This window comes from Otolemur garnettii, unplaced genomic scaffold (assembly GCF_000181295.1).
Source record: "Otolemur garnettii isolate 467f Iridium unplaced genomic scaffold, OtoGar3 scaffold00433, whole genome shotgun sequence".
Classification (NCBI taxonomy): domain Eukaryota; kingdom Metazoa; phylum Chordata; class Mammalia; order Primates; family Galagidae; genus Otolemur; species Otolemur garnettii.
Window position 1 is genome coordinate 72,209 of NW_003852828.1, and position 1,496 is coordinate 73,704.

The following is a 1,496-nucleotide window of genomic DNA, read 5'->3' on the forward strand; positions in this document are numbered from 1 at the left end:
TTGATACTGAAAATTATACCAGGCCTATCAATATTCTCAATGTGAGAGTCAGGCTGGCTGACTGAATACAAAAACTCAGGCCAGATATCTGCTGCATACAAGAATCTCATCTTACCTTAAAAGATAAATATAGACTCAGGGTGTAGGGATGGTCATCTATATTCCAGGCAAATGGAAATCAGAAAAAAGTAGGTGTTGCACTTTCATTTGCAGATACAATAGGCTTTAAACCAACAAAAGTAAGCTAGGATAAAGATGGACACTTTATACTTGTTAAGGGTAATACTCAATACAAAGAGATTTCAATCATCAATATTTATGCACCCAATCAGAATGCACCTCAGTTTATAAGAGATACTCTAATAGACATGAGCAACTTGATTTATCCAAGCTCCATCATAGTTGGAGATTTTAATACTGCTTTGGCAGTGTTGGATAGATCCTCCAACAGGAAGCTTAGCAAAGAAATTTTAGATTTAAACTTAACCATTAAGCTCATGGATTTAACGGAAATCTACAGAACATTTCTGAACTGAATAGACATTTTTCTCATTGGTCCATGGAACATACTGAACTGAATAGACATTTTTCTCATTGGTCCATGGAACATACTCCAAAATAGACCACATCTTAGGTCACAAGTCTAACCTCAGGAAATTTGAAAGAATAGAAATTATTCTTTGCATCTTCTCAAACCATCATGGAATAAAATTGAACTCAGTAACAACAGGAATCTGCAGACTTATACAAAAACATGGAAACTAAATACCTTATGCTGAATGATAGATGGGTCAGAGATGAGCTCAAGAAGGAAATTACCAAATTTTTGGAACTAAACGATAATGAAGATACGAGTTACTAGAACCTCTGGGATACTGCAAAGGCAGTCCTAAGAGGGAAATTTATAGCACTGCAAGCCTTCCTCAAGAAAACGGAAAGAGAGGAAGTTAACAACCTAATGGGACATCTCAGGCAACTGGAAAAGGAAGAACACTCCAATCCAAACCCAGCAGAAGAAAACAAATAACCAAAATTAGAGCAGAATTAAATGAACTTGAAAACAAAAGGATTATACAACAGATCAATAAATCAAAAAAGTTGTTTTTTTTTTAAAAGATCAATAAGATAGATAAACTTTGGGCCAACCTAACCAAGAAAAAAAAGAGTAAAATCTCTAATTTCATCAACCAGAAATGGTAAAGACAAAATAACAGCAGACCCCTCAGAAATTCCAAAAATCCTTAATGAATATTACAAGAAACTTTATTCTCAGAAATATGACAACCTGAAGGAAATTGACCAATACTTGGAAGCACGCCACCTCCCAAGACTTAGCCAGAATGAAGTGGAAATGTTGAACAGGCCTATATCAAGTTCTGAAATAGCATCAACTATCCAAAATCTCCCTAAAAAGAAAAGCCCAGGACCAGATGGCTTCACATCAGAATTCTACCAAACCTTTAAAGAAGAACTAGTACCTATACTACTTAACCTTT